This window comes from Cupressus sempervirens, chromosome 10 (assembly GCF_028749045.1).
Source record: "Cupressus sempervirens isolate cs-2001-9-10 chromosome 10, ASM2874904v1, whole genome shotgun sequence".
NCBI classification, from domain to species: domain Eukaryota; kingdom Viridiplantae; phylum Streptophyta; class Pinopsida; order Cupressales; family Cupressaceae; genus Cupressus; species Cupressus sempervirens.
Genome location: NC_143127.1, coordinates 283,146,968 through 283,162,994, shown reverse-complemented (window position 1 = coordinate 283,162,994; position 16,027 = coordinate 283,146,968). Strand labels below are relative to the sequence as shown.

Genomic DNA, 16,027 nt, shown 5'->3' with positions numbered 1-16,027 from the left:
GTTTCAAATAGTGTATGTAGAGGCAAGGGATTCATTGGACAAGAGTGAAGAATGTATCCGCCAAACTCTTTGGAAGCTTCTACCCAATTGCAATTGTGCTTGCATGCCAAAAAATAGTAGAAAAAGACAATTATTTGCATTTTCTCTCTATAGTCTACTTGAACCTAGGTCGAGGTATGCAATACAGTCTTTACATACATGTACTTTTCAATTAAGAGTTTGAATGCAAATAGACTAGAAATATGTGGAATTTCAAAGGTAATTTTTTCCAAATGATTACAAAGAGATGCTGAGAGATTGGGGAGGGGGGTTTAGGAGACTCTTCTCTACAATTGTACACTTTTGCAAAGTGGAACAGTAATTTGAGACTGACACTAGTACAAATAACACTATCACCTACTTTTATAAATGATTTTCCATAAGAAATTGGAAAACAACCTCAAAAGATGTAGAAAAAATTTGGGAGAGGGTGGAAGAAGTGGTTGTATATTGTACTCCTTAGCAAATAAAAATGGAACAATTCCCTGAGGGAGTGCTGCATGTGCCATGCAAATAAAACATGTTAGAAGACCTAAGAATCCAACTTTTCCTTACAAAAACAACAAAAATAATTAATATGTTGTTAAATAACGTGTGGATGATAACAAAATCTTCAATCAGAATAAATTGAAAAGAATTTGGTTGGAATTGGAAATATTTTATTGGTAGAGATGGGCATTACCTCACATAAGGGCTAGGTTCAAACCCTAGTAGTTTAAGGGTTCCAAATTGCTTAGAAAAGGAAGAGTTTGACCTCTAACATGGTTGAAAGTCTCCCAAGGTCTTATAGTTTCTCAAGTGAAATAAATAAGGATGGTTTCCCATGCCCAAAAAAGAAAAGATAAAGAATCAAGGAAATGAATTTTGAATGGCAATATGAAGATTACATTAATTGCACCAAAAACAACTAAAAAAAAAAATAAGAGACCAACTTTCAAAAATAGCAAGGTAGCCTCCAAGGTGTTCAGCTTTATTGTTTGAATGATTTTTCATAGCAGATATCTAGGTTCAAAACCTAAAGGGACATCTAATATGAAACTCTAAGTTGTGATTCATGATAATTTCCAGTTAGATTTGTGACTCTTGGTCTTCCATATGTAGTTTCTAGTGTAGTTTCTTGAAAGAAGCTAGTACTAGTCTCTTGTTGTGCTTGAAATTGTATTGGTCTTATATTGATGTTCATATGAATGGAACATTTGTAAAAAATTATAACTTTAAAAGAAGACGAAGGTGACCAGTCTAGTCACTCAAAGGAAAAAGGAAAAAAAAGAGCGACTTTGGGAGAGAATAATGAAACTAATATAATTTCAATATGGTGGTATTTAAAACAAAAAGATCTTTACAAATGTTAAAAAAGAAAAAGTCACATGCATATATTGAGTACCAAAAACCAAGATGGCCTAGAGATCTCCAGATGGAATAAAAATACTATATAAGAACATCTCTGCTATCGCCCCTTAAATTCTAAGATAGAAAACCTAACAATCAAGCATCTATGATTATTGAGCAAATTAACAGCAAATAGATTTAGAGAGAAAAAATAGTTCCTAATTTAAGCTAGTTTTGGCAATAAGTACCACTCAAAAGGTTTGCAACATTACTAGATGCCTAAGTCACAAGGTTTGAAATTCATATAATTTAGATGAAGTTTGGAAAGGATAAAAAATTTCTAAAATTTGAGCTTCATGGATGAAATTTGACATATCCTATGACTTAGCTATATACCTGAACAATAGCAGCATGCATTAATACTCCCCTTAGACCAAAAAAAATAGAAGTTGTACCCATAATAGTTGGCCCAATAAGAAACCTGACTGCCATTGAAAATGCTACATTTGAATTCCCACATGCTATGATTCTGGGTTGCAATGCCATGAACAGTCTTGTGACCCAAATAGGAAACTTGAAGCACAATATTAGTGAATCCATTACAATAACTTAAAAGTTATTTCTATGTGACAAACTCACTAAAATCTTAATCCAGTCTTAGATTTTTACAAGGCTTAGCTAAGCCATGCTCGAGGATGTGCAGAATAACTCCTCAAAAAGAGAGATAGAGAAGGATTCAAAACATACCCAAACTGAACATGGCTAGACCAAGACCAGCATCAGACAATATTCTTATTAACTACTCTAGGATGGTAGAAATTTCAACTTTCCATCTGCAAAAATGATTATAAAATCATGAAAATATATCAGAGATGTTTGATATTGATACAATACAACATAGATTAATTTATTCATACACCTATATGTCATAAAAATCCTTACACACTTTGAAAAATAATATTCCCTTTCACTTACTCAAAAGAAATTCACATAAAGACGATATTCGATTAACATGGATCCTAATATTCACAAGTATAAGATTATGTGCTCCATCATAGCAGCCTATAGATTTAATTTTGTTAAATGAAATAATTCATTGTTTTGTGTACAATCCTCAAAAATAATATTTTCCCTCGTCCACTTAATCCTATACAAAAGGCCATATGGCAGTAGGGGAAGAGACCCAACAATCATTAAGGGTCTAATTATTGTGAGGGTTTCCTGATAGATACTCTACAATTATTTCTTTTAAAAAGTCTAAAAAAATGATAATATGTGTATTAATAGCCAATCACATATGTACTAATAGTTGATCATCTTTTAACTTTCTTGGTTGCTAATTCATCCATTTGTGACACAAGTACAATTTTTTAAGTAAGCAATTATTGAGGGGTGAATATAATGGGTTTCATGCGAGTGATGGCACTTTTTAACCACTTTGCATTCCATGGCCTCTATAGAGAGATCTATAAATGCCCAAATGTTGAAACCTTAGCTTTAATCTCTTTAGTCACTAAGGAGGTCTACTAAAAAAGTTGGCATAATTTGACTTATGATTTAGGAGATCTAGATGTACAAAGTTAGCTTGGGTGGCTACTGGGTCTCTTCCCCTATAGATAGAACTATATAACATAAACCATAAACAATGGTAACCTTTGCAATAGTAAAAAATTGTTACAAAAATTTTATAGAGCAATAGGTTATGGCTAGAATAATTTTTAATCAATAGTGGAAAACAAAGAACTCTAATATATTCATGACTCACTTTAGAACAATTTGATACAACACAATAGTAGTAGAAGTAGGAAACAAACTTGAAGGTGATGAGAGACCAAGTGAGGCCTATAAGACTGGAATAAGCATTTGGATTGCAAATGAGATTTCTCCACACCGTGATAAGAATAAGTCTAGTCATGATGCTAGCAGGAGGCATATTTGAGAATTTGGAATTGTCATGGCCTTTGGGATTAAGCTTGGTTGTTGAACTATAACCAAACTCGGAGATTCTTGCAAGGGGAGGAGGAGATTCCTTGTGATTGATTTCCTCTTGAGTCATTCCTTTGTTCCCAAAACAAAAATGTTCGGGTATATATTCATCATATGTTTGGCGGGCCTTGTGCAAACCTGCATAACCAAATCACTTATCAAGCTGAAGATGTTTCACTCAAATCTATCAACCTTACAATGAAAAAAAATGTAGAATAGTTAAGTTTCTACTCACAACCTTATAAGTTTACTAAACTTCATAGGTTAGTTTCAGAATTGGGCATCAAATTTTAGTCCCTAACATATCTTGATAATCAAAATATAACTTCTATAAATGTCTCCCCAATTCAAATAAAAAGTTGCAACTACATCATTTCATGGTACTCAAGAGCTAGCAATAATTGTATTACAAAATATGCAATGGTGGCCTCAAAGTCAAGCTACCCTCAACACTCTTAAACCAAACCTTTCTTAGATAGCTCTTGGATTTATCGATTTAGCTCTTCATTTCCACTTCTCCATCAATTTTTGACCCTCTGCAATGTGGTTATGAATAAATTCTAATGCCATGACTAACCCCAGCAGTAATCCCAAACCAAGAAACATCAAGCTGCCTCATGAAGTGCCTCTTTAGCAAACTCACAAACCCTCACCATGATGGGGCGTCAACAACAATCCACCACAACTTATCTTCTCCGGCGAGGGAAAACAAATGGGAAAATACATACAATTTATCCAGGGCTTCGTCCATTCTATGCACAAACTCCATGGATGCCTTATACTCTTCAAGAAGAATCTCAAACTTCACAGGCAAATTGGGTGATGTGACAACTTTTGAAAAAAATAGAGGGGCTTCTGATCGTTTGACATGTACGATATTGAAGGAATATTTAGTGCGATTTTGCAAGGGAAGGCCTTGAATCAACCATACTAGGCCTCTCATTCCCAATTTGATGTGTCATGGCCTGCATTCACAAATTAAAACTTAAACACTTAACCATCCTCCAGCTCCTTTGCGTGCTCAATCAAATGATTTTTCATTTTAAAGTTAAAGCCCATGTTGGTCGAAATTTTGACCAACACAAGTTAGATTTTTAAAAAAGAGAAAAATTTCCTTCTATAATCTGACCAACCTAATCCTTTTTAATTGATGGTCAAAAATTTTGGTAGAAAAATGAGGTCAAATGTAGTAGTGAAACATCCTTTTATAAACATAAAAGAATATTGTAGATTTGAGGGATAATTATTCCACAACTTATGCCACATGAAATAAATTAAAATGCAATTCTGATATCTGATCAAACCTACTAAATTATAAAGAGGAATAGATGCACTATTTTAGAAAATTAATGAAAATAAATCATCATAGTGAGATTGGATTCAACATAAAATAATAACCAATTCAAACAATCATACGATCATATGAGTGATAACCAAAGAATAGCCATATGTTTAAACATTATTTATCATTAATTCACTATCAAAATGCCACAAAAAAATGATTACTACTATATCAAAAGCAATTATTATTAGTACTTTAGAATTCAGAGAGTTGACCCTTGGGATATAACCAAAGACAAGTAAAATATCCACACAGGGATTTAAAATTAGTTTCTAGTAATACTGCTAGCATCATCATTTTGTTCCAGGGTTATACAAGAATTGCTGCCAACTTCTTTATATGCTTTGCGAATGACTAGGAAGTTGATCAGTTCATTTTTTATGAGGAACTTTGAGTTTCTCTAGGAGTAGCTTCCACATCATCATGATGCTATTGATTTTTTATAGCTTCTTATCCTATGCTTCTAGGTGATCAGCATAAAAGATCATCATAGAATTGACCCTTGTGACAATGGTGAGATCCTTGATAGTAATTTCTTTCACCTGTTTCAATGCCCCTACTTTCGAAAATAATATCAATTCAACTTATTTAGAAGTCTTTCCTTCTTGTTCAATGTTTTCCATAATCTTCACATCGATACATTTGATATTGGCAGTTAAGATCTCCTTCAAATAGCTCATTTTTTTATGTAACTTATCACAATAATCTGAAGATTATTCAATCATGGCATTCATCAATTCAAGGTTAGCTTGAGCTACGAAAAAGAAATCCATGCTAATGTTGGCTACAAGTTGTTCAACCAAAAATGTGTCCACTCTGCATTCCTAAACCTCTAAGATGTCAATGATGTATTTATCTCATTTAACCTTTTTAGACTCCAATGCATTTATCTTAGATTCTAGAGTGATCACCATCTTTTCAGCTTTCACATTGGTGTTGGTGAAATGGGAGAAATAACTAGTTGTTTGAGTATTAATTGCATGCAGCCATTCATCATAAGAATGAGCAACAAACCTATCCCTTTTTAGTTGTCCAATAAAGCCCTTGTTGGTGGCAGAAGTAACATCAATTACAAAAATTGTGTTTAGTTGGTTTATTGTATCTGGATACTAAAGTTCATGAATATACTCTTGCCATTTTGTGCAAGGATTGCTTGAGTTCTTGATTATCCCTTTTGTCTTTCCATATATAATGAGATATCCTAGAATTACAACCACTCCATATCTTCATATTTGCAGACCTAGAGGTAGTACCAAGGGTGGTCTTTTCCACAGAATAATCCTTAGGAATGGTGAAGGGTTCTCCCCTTAATACCATAAACACATAACAAAAACAAAGAAACAACAACAAATGTGAGAAAAAAATATGGATTTCTATTATCACTAAAAATGTAGCATTATAGATATTACAAGTACAATATACTAACCCACATGGGTGCCTTTGTTACAGTAATTTGCAAGACTAAGCTGTGAACTACCACCCAGAGTTGTCCTAGACAATGTTTGAGTCTTTCTTAAATAGGAAATTTTATGCCATCGGGGAAGGTTCTAGACATTGAAATGTAATACCTAGGCCAATAGACCCTAACAAAACATATAGAGTCAGCCAAATACATCTTTGATATTTATTGTAGAAATTTTGAACAACCCAACTTTGGAAGGCCATAACTCATGAACCATTGCTCCAACTGGCTATTATAACCACTTTTTGGAAATGCCAACTCTTGATCTAAGGGCTCAAAACCATGCAAATGCCCTTCTATTGAGTTTTCAAACCTCATCTAGGGCCTTTAAGGCCTTCAAAACTGAGCTTTAATATTTTTCTCTAGAATTTTCCACCGAAAATCTACAATAACTTCTCTAATAGTTAAGATGGAGCAATGAGATTTTTATAGTAGGTTTATAAGTCTAAAATGAACCTTCATGTAGAAAATTAGAACATTCTAAGCTAGAATGAAAAAATTATTAAAAATAGTGAGTTCCTAGAAATAGTAACCCCCCAATCTACTAGTCCTTATTAAAATAGGAAAGACTGAAAATAAAAATATTTTTGGGTGATGCAAAATTTGCACTTACACCTAGGATGCTCCTACATCAGACACTCGAGAGATAATTTGAGAAGTGGCCCCATCAGGTCTCAGGTGTTCAAAGGAAAACCAAGATGGTTACTCTCTTCCCTTGCTAGCCATGATTAATCCTCTACTTGCCTCCCTTTCCATTTGACCAAGTATTTCTCATAATTTTTGTTCCTTGTACTTTTTCCAATACGAATGTCTAGTATCTCCTTAATATCCTTTGTAGCCAAACTAGTTGTTGGAATACTTCATTGCACTTCTGCAATTTCATCTCCATCACATCCTTCATAATACTCTGTCAAATTTAAAATATTAAATATTGGTGAAATATTCAATTCACCAGGCAACCCCACTTCATAAGCATTTTTAGATTCATGCCTTTTCACTATCTGGCATGGTCCAAACTTCTTCATCTTCAACTTATTATATGTACGCATTGGAAAATGCTCTTTTCTCAAATGAACCATGACTTCATCTCCAATCTAAAATTCCTTATACCTCCTTTTTACATCTGCCTAAGCCTTGTACTATATATTCATCTTTATGATGTGTTTCCTCACCTCCTCATGGATATTCTTCAAATGTTCAAAAAAACCTTCTTCTTTACCAATACTTATCTCTTCTTTATCCAACAAAAAATTATTATATGCAAATTTTGCCTATGGTAAAATCAAATATCATCCTTTTGGCTTGTCTCTAACCAAACATCTTAGTAATTTTTCCAAACTATGATTCACAAATCTTTTCTATCCATCAGTCTGTGGATGATGTGATGAACTAAACTTCAAATTTGTCTTCAACTTCTTCTACAATGTATACCAAAAATACCCAACAAATTTGGTATCTCATTCTAAAACTATACTCTTTAACAGACCATGTAGTCTCGCCACTTCTTTGAAGAACAACTCTACCACATGAACAACATCACTTGTCTCCTTGATGAGTTCTCTCTAATTGAACTTATAGGAATGCACAACTAGATTCCTTTGAACAACATATTCTCCTAGATCATGAAATCCAACCACTTTGTCTTGTCAAGTGTAAGAGGTTCTGTACAAGTCTTCCACACTTCCCCAAAACTAGGAACATCTATATACAAAGCACTAAGTTCCTTGAACCCAACCACCTCTATTTGCATTTCTATCAGAAAAAGTTGTGTTATACTAAGAGCATCTACAACTCTATGAGACTTCCCACTCCTATGTTTCAAAACATATGTCTAACTTTGCAAAAAATCAACCCACTTCAAATGCCTTTGGTTTAACTTTCTTTGAATATTTAAATATTGCAAAGCTTGATGATCAGTATAAAAACAAACTCCTTAGGAAGAAGGTAGTGTCTCCACTTCTTCAATGCTTGAACTATAGCATAAAATTCTTGATCATAAATGAAATATTTTATTTTTGCATCATTCAATTTCTCACTGAAATAAGCAATGGGTCTACCTTCTTGGCTCAAAACAACTCCTATTGTAGTACCACTAGCATCACAATCTACTTGAAACACCTTATTAAAATTAGGAAGTGCTAAAATGGGTTGCTCAGTAACTTTTTGTGTCAACTAGATTAAAACTCTTATCTGCTCCTACAGTCCAATTAAATTCTTTCCTATCCCCTTTCATTGTTTAAGTCAAGGGTCCACAAATACTGCTAAAAACTCTTATGAACTTTCTGTAAAAACTATTCAATCCATGAAAAGGTCTTACCTCTTTCGCACTCCTTGGAGTAGGTCATTCAAGGATAGCCTTAACTTTCTCTAGGTCCATTTTCAGACCTTTTGTTGAGACTACAAATCCTAGGTACACCAACTCCTTCTTTGTAAAACTGCACTTCTTCACATTTATCAACAACTTTTCTTCCCTCAACTTATCAATCACCTTTCAAATATGAATCAAATTCTCCTCCAATGTCTTACTTAAGATCACAATATCATCTAGGTAAAAAATGAAAAATTTGTTAGTCTCAGATTAGTTTTGACAATTGAGTGTCAACACACTTAACCAATTTCTAAAATGATGTTGACTATAATTTAGATGTCGAGCTATAGTATGTGATGAGCCAAAGATTCTTCAAGTGTCGAGAAAGATTCAGGTGCCAAGTGATAAGTGATGTTGAGTCACTATAGGTGTGGAGAAAAACATAGATTTCAAGCAAGAAAAAATTCCTATATGTACCAAGCATCAGCAATCAGCAAGTGTTGAGTAACATAGAATCAGCATATGAGTTTGTGCCTTCAAAAACTTAGATGTAAACTATTTTTGGAGTTGACTTGGGATGAATCTCAAAGGATCTTAAAGATAAGATCAAATATTTTGCATTCCCTATGTAATCAACATGCAGCCAATAAGAAAAATGGAGAAGAGATGCAACCAATAGGAAAAGTGAAAGAATTGAGTGGGAAAAGAAGAATGAATATTGATCGTAGATTCATACCTAACCCTAAGACTTTGAAGCCTTTAAAAGGAGGATGAAGCCCCATTATTCATGCATGAGTGAGATTTATATGGGTGAATGCTAGAAAATTTTAGTGGGGTATAAGGATTTAGAAGAGTAGCATTGTAGAATTCATTTGGTTAGAACAGAGCATTAGCATTTCGAGCAAAGACATATCAAATCAAGGAAGGATCAGAATAGACAGAGTAGAACAAGGATTTGGAATCAAAAATTGAAGATTGTAAGTCATCAGGTTAATCCATTCTAATACTCTCTAGCCATTATATTAGGAATGAAAATCCTATGGAGATAGGTTGGTTTACTAGCTATGTTGTAAGCCTTTCAACAAGGTGTTAAATCCTTTAACAAGGTAACATTCCAAGTGAGTGTTTGTAAGTCCTTTAACTAGGTCACTTTTAACAGAGTGTAAAGCCTTTAACAAGGCAAACCTTTCATAGGGTAGACCATTAGTGTAGAACCAGAATCAGTATGCAAAGAACATTAACAAATGAAGTAAACATTCACAAACCAAAAACTAAATTCACATATATGCTTAGACTAAGAAAAAAAATAAGAAGTGCAAACCTCACAAGAAAAAACACTCCATGCTTTCTTGATTCTGTAGATGTGTCCTTTTGTTGTGGATGTATGCTCAAGATGCTCAAAAGCTGCTTCAATGGAGATGGGTAATGGCAAATTGGTAGCTTTGTGAGCTCTCAATTTGGCATTATAAGGGTATGGTTGATGGCTTTGGTTCTCAAAATAGCATGGTAACTTTAGCTCAAAGATTGTTGATGAAATGGCTTGGGATGGGATTCAATTTATAGGCTAAGGGGTAGAGGGATGGAGGGCTTAGATGCAAGGATGGATGAAGGCTTAAGGAGGGCTAAGATGCACTCAAAGGGGAGCACATGGATTGTGCTTGTTTAGCACCAATGGGAAGGTGACACTTGTCACAAGGAGGAGGAGTGTGAGAGGGTAGGGTTAAGGATTGGTTAAAGTCATGATGAGTGGGGTTGAGTATGTAAGAGGGATGTAAGAGAAATGAGTGTGGAAGAGGGAAGAGTGTGTAAGATGGATGTAAGAGTCATGAGTGGGCTTGTAAGAGTCTTTATGTTTTGTAAGAGCACTCATGACTTAGTGGTTGGGTTTTTTTGAGGGGAGACTTTGGTTTGGATTAGGAAAGTCTTAAACTTGTTTAAGGAATGTGACAACATTAGGGGGTGGATTAGGCTTGGGTTTAGGATTAGATTAGGGATGTTAGAGATGTGCAAGTGGATGGCATTAATGAGGGTGGGTGAGTTAGTGGCTAAGCTTGGTTAGTATGGGTGGATGGGGTGGATTAGGCTAAATGGAGGATTAGAAATAGGTTAGGGGTTTTTGAATTTGAGGATTTCATTTATCAAATAGATTTATTTAATAAATGGGGATTTTTGGAATTAGATAGAAGAATAGGATTTAATTGATAAATAATAGATTATTTGATTTATCAATTAGGACTATAGATGATTAATTAAATTAATCAACTAGGGGATGACAAAGGATTAATTAAATAGAAATTTAATTAATAATGCCTTTTTAGATAACTAAATAGGATTACTAAAATAGTGTAATCAAATTTAGGTGTCTACAATTAGAACTGGTCAAACTTTGTAACCTTAAATAGTTACATATTTTTGCAGTGATAATTTATGGGTATCATCCCCACCCTAGTTTTACCTTCTCATTTTGAAGGGTTTCAGGGTGACCAAAATCTTGTGTTATCTATTTTCATGCATGTCTTTACTTTTATGTTAATTAGATAAGGTAGATATATGTGAATGATCTCAGCTAAAAAATTAAAAGGTTAAAGTTAGTTACTTCCCCCCCCGCCCCCCCCCCTCTCAGAAGTAAATCTTCCCATTTGTAAATTCCAACAAAATTTACCTAGAAACTCCTTTAGTACCTTAATCATGAGCCTCATAAAAGTGGTTGGTGCATTGGTTAGCCCAAAAGGCATGACTAATCACTCATACAATCCTTCCCTTGTCTTGAAAGTAGTCTTCTTCTCATTACCTTCTCTGATACAAATCTAATGGTATCCACTCTTCAAATCTATGTTTGTGAAATACTCACCCCTAGTCAGACAGCCCATAATATCATCCATCCTTGGTAATGGAAATCGATACTTGATTTTTTATTTTATTGATAGAAGGATAATCTATTCACATCCTCCATTCTCTATTCTTCTTCAGTGCTAATATGGCTAGTAAAACACATGGACTCAGACTCTCTCAAATCAACCCCTTCTACAATAACTCATGAACATGTATGTTTAACTCTTCACTTTCTACTAGTGTCATTTTGTGCACTGCCTTGTTTGGTAAACTAGATCCTAGAACCAAATCCATCTGGTGACTAATCTTCCTTGTTGGGTGTAATCCATTAGGTACATTATCTGACACAATATTAGAAAACTCTCCCAACATATATGTAACTTATGTAGGTAACTCCTCTACTTCTTTATTATCTTTTGGAATTATAGAAAAAAACATATGCTCAGGCTCCATACCTTTGAGAAACTCATTTCCATCAACAAAACATATTTTGGTAGCACTGCATACCTTTTCTTCCTTCTCTTTCAACATCTTCAACTTATGCTTCACTCTATCCTTGGTCAGAGTGTAGGTATTTTCTCGCCCATTGTGTACAACATGCCTATCAAACTACCATGGCCTACCTAGAAACATATGACATATGTCCATACCTATGATATCACCCAATACCTCATCTTGGTAGCTTTTGATCTTGAACTTCACTAAGCATTGATCATTGACCATAACCTTATGGTCATCTTGCACCCAAGCAATACAGTATGGATACGATTGTTTCTATCTTTTCAACCTCATATTTGTGACCATCATTTCTAACACAATATTTTTAGTACTTCCACCATCAATGATCACATTACAACACTTATCTTCACATATGCACCTTGTGTGAAACAAGCTCCTTCTTTGATCAAGTTCATTCTCACCACTCAGTAGGACTCTTTTGTTAACTAGGCCTTCTCCTCTTTTAGCATCTTCAAAATGTGATGATATAGCATCTTCACCAACATGTGCAATTTTGGCTTAGCCTTTGGTTCTTTGATCTATCATTCCTTGGTGCTAGGAACATTCAAATGCTTTATGCCCTTCTGCTCCACAGTAAGAACATCTCCCATGGAAGCCTCCTCTTCTAGATCCTTGTCCTCTGCCACTTCCTCTCTAATCTCAATAATTCTAATCATGGAACAGATTGCAATTGTTTCCTCTCTAGTTCTGACTATTACTTCTAGCCCAATCCTTGTTCTTATGATCAAGCTTATGGCCTCCATAAGATTGTCCACTAGATCTTCCACTGTGACCTCTTCCACTATTCTTATTATCAAACTTTTTGCACAGTTTCTCTTCAACTATTAGGGAAAAATGGTAGGCCTCCTCAATCATTTTCATTCAAACTAGGCTTAGCTTATCCTGAATACTCGGCCTTAACCCATTAAGATAATGAGCCACTTTCTCCTTATCAACTTCTACATAGTCAGTTCTAATGAGAACTCAGAAGAACTCTTCAGTATACTCTTGAACAATTTTTCCTGCTTGCTTCAACCCTTCCATTTTCTTAAAAAAATCAAGCTCATTATCCATAAGAATGAATTGTTGCTTTATTTTAGGTAACATCTAATCCCATCTGGTGGATTTTTCCTTTCCCTTTCTATGGTGAATTTTTCCTTTTCCTTTCTATTCCACTCCAATTGAACCTCCTACCACCAAATCTTTTCATGTCCCTTCAAGTTTGTCTTCACAAACTTGACCCTATCAAGATCCTCAATATCTTCATACTCAAAGTACTCCTCCAATTCATTGATCTAATTGATCAACTCCTCTGGGTTAAGATTTCCAAAAAATGTGGGAACCTCAAACTTAGGTCTTTTTCCAATCTTGGAGATGGCCTTAAAAAGCCTCTATCACTCTGTGTTTAGAACTATTTCTTCTTTGGAATTTTATTCTTCTTTATCCTCATCCTCACTTTCATCTCTAATGAAAAATTTTATTCCTCTGTACATTTTTCTTCCAATGTTTGCATTTGTCTTTGGAGGGTTCTAAAACCCTTAGGTGTAACACTTACAACTCTTCTACCACTCTCTCTTCATGGATGCATTTTTGACCTTATGTTGAAACCCTAGTGCAAACCACCTCACAATCAGTGATCTATCTACATGCTCAACCAAAATAATTGTCCTAGTGTGAACTACCTCATAGTTGGTGATCTGTCCACACAATCAAGAACTCTATCTCTAAAACCACTTCATGAAGTGTGCTCCCCTTAATACCATAAACATATAATAGAAATGAAGAAACAACAACAAATGCAAGAACAAAATATGGACTTTTTATTATCACCACAAATGTGGAATTAGAGAATTTACAAGTACAAAATGCTAACCCACATGGGTGCCTTCATTATAGTAGTCTACAAGACTAAGCTGTGAACTACCACTAGAGTTGTCGTAGACAATGTTTGGGCTTTTCTTAAATAGGCAATGTTATACCACCTGGGAAGGTTCTAGAGATTGAAGCTTAATACCTAGGGCTAACAGACCTTAACAAAACATATAGAGTCAGCCAAATACATCTTTAAAATTTATTCTAGAAATTTTATGCAGCCCAACTTTGGAAGGCCATAACTCACAAACTGTTCCTTCAATTGGCTATTATAACCAATTTTCAAAAATGCCAGCTCCTAATCGATAGGCTAGGAACTGCAATAGTGATCTCCTTTTAGTTTTTGGACCTCATCTAAGGCTTCTAAGGCCTTCAAAAGTTAGCTCAAAGTTTTTTCTCCAAAATTTCCACATAAAATCCACAATAACTTCTCTAATACTTAAGTTGGAGCAATGAGATTTTTAAAGTAGGCTTATAAGTCTAAAATGAACCTTCATGAAGAAAATCAAAACATTCTGAGCTTGTATGACAAACTTCCAAAAAATAGCAAGTTTCCATAAATAATAATTATTGCAAGCATGAATGTTGATGATATTCCTTTGGGGGAGTATCATAGATATGTTACTATGATGATATGTTACATTCATGACTGAGTTTGTCATTGATGTCAACATAGCAGTTTTATATGGTATCTGATAGAAGAATAAAGGAAAGATCAAGTTTATATAGATGGCTAGTTGAGTATTATAACTATCAGAGGTTATCGAAGATATGTCTAAGTATCTAGTATATGTAGTTAATGTCATAAGAAGAAATGATAGTTCTGGAAGAAGTTATGTAAGTTTTGGTGATGTCTATTTTGAGATAGAGCTTATAGAGGCATGTTCTAGTAAACTTGTTATATCTCTTAGCAGAGTTGTTATTCTAAGAATTGAGGTTGAGGATATGTAGAAGACATGTTGATGATGATGTGGCTAATTTTTCTCATCATAATATTGCATATACAAAAAGTTATTCAAGTTGCAAGGTGAAAGATTAATGTTATCACTAAGTGTAACGTGTTCTTAATGTGGTCCTATAATAATTAATTGAGAAGGTCTAATAGCAGACTTAGGGAATTTTTTTGTGGACTTGGTATAAAGGAAGGACATTTTCCTTTATCTAGTATGAATGAAGTTGTATGGAATGATACTGATGTAAACTAATTGTAAATAGCAGACCAGAGTGGAGTAGATGTGAAGGAAACTTCATTGTTGAGGTTTTGCTAAGTGATTTGAAGTTTGATATTTGGATCTAAGGTTTGTGACCTAGTATACAAGGTCTAATGGTGATTGGTTTGGTTAATAAAACAAAGTAAATAAGAACATACTAGTAAATTACTTGTTTGAGCAATGAGCTCTTCTTGTAGTTGAAATTGCATGTTTGGGTAGTGGGCTCTTCTTGCATACATTCTACTACAACTCCTAACAGGGTTGGCACAACTTCTAATAGGGTTTGAATCTCGTAACATGGATTCAAAGTCTCATAATAGGGAATTGATGTGCTAAATTTTGTAATAGAATCCTAAAAAATTTGGAAGATCCATGGTGAGCATGTTTAGGAAAGATAGTCTAAAGTTTGATGGAACAAAATATGACAGATGAAAAGAAAAGATGAAGACACATCTGTTGTGTATGGGTCTAGGATATTGGATCTTGAAAAAATCAGAAAAGAAAATCATTGTTAAAAAGGATTTGGAAAATTGTACCGAGGATGAAACAGACCTTTTTATGTGGGAAATGAGAGCTAGAGAAGCACTATTAACTGCACTTCCTAAAATTGAATACAATTAGGTAAAATCACTCGTTATGTCACATTTGATTTGGAAAGCTTTGGAAACTAGTTTTGAAGGTGACCTAGCTAAAAAAGAATCAACCTCAATCACCTAATCTATCATAATTATCCACTTAATACATCTTTGTGATTAGATTTAACATCAATCACTAGTTCATTAATGAAAACTCCCTTTTACCCTTTTCTGAAAAGATGCCAAACTTGTGTTAACAGGCCCTAGAACTAGCCTTATGAATTGATAAAAACACCTACTGAAACCTTGGTACTTTTCACGCCTGCTCTATGGTCAAGAAAATCTCACTCTAAAAAAATTCCTCTCATGAAAACGTTTGAGTCAAAAGATATTGACCAAACTCTTCCAAAATTTGTCTAGCAAATATGTTAGAAACAAGAAATTGTGTCTAGTTACCAGCCAAATGATCACTAGGGAATCTGAAACCTAGGGAATTGGTAGATTCTTATATGGAGAATATAAGTCTTTAATTTGGGATCATGATGAATAATTCTATAAATTTGGCAACCATGC

The 16,027-nt window shown here is 34.3% G+C and overlaps 1 pseudogene; it reads right to left on the bottom strand.

The window, feature by feature from the left end:
- Positions 1-392: 392 nt before the first annotated feature.
- Positions 393-16,027, bottom strand: part of LOC149533757 (putative auxin efflux carrier component 1d) — a 41,383-nt pseudogene continuing 25,748 nt past the window's right edge.